Below are 356 nucleotides of genomic sequence, written 5' to 3' on the forward strand. Positions count from 1 at the left end.
AATCAAATCCATCATCTTCCGGTTCAGACTAAATCAAATCCATCTTGATCCGGTTCAGACAGAATCAAATCCATCATCATCCGGTTCAGACTGAAATCCATCATCTTCCGGTTCAGACTGAATCAAATCCATCTTGATCCAGTTCAGACTGAATCAGATCCATCTTCATCCAGTTCAGACTGAATCAAATCCATCATCTTCCGGTTCAGACTGAATCAAATCCATCTTGATCCGGTTCAGACTGAATCAAATCCATCGTTCTTCCGGTTCAGACTGAATCAAATCCATCATCATCCGGTTCAGACTAAATCAAATCCATCTTGATCCGGTTCAGACAGAATCAAATCCATCATCAT

The sequence above is a fragment of the Cyprinus carpio genome, chromosome A23 (assembly GCF_018340385.1).
Source record: "Cyprinus carpio isolate SPL01 chromosome A23, ASM1834038v1, whole genome shotgun sequence".
Classification (NCBI taxonomy): Eukaryota; Metazoa; Chordata; class Actinopteri; order Cypriniformes; family Cyprinidae; genus Cyprinus; species Cyprinus carpio.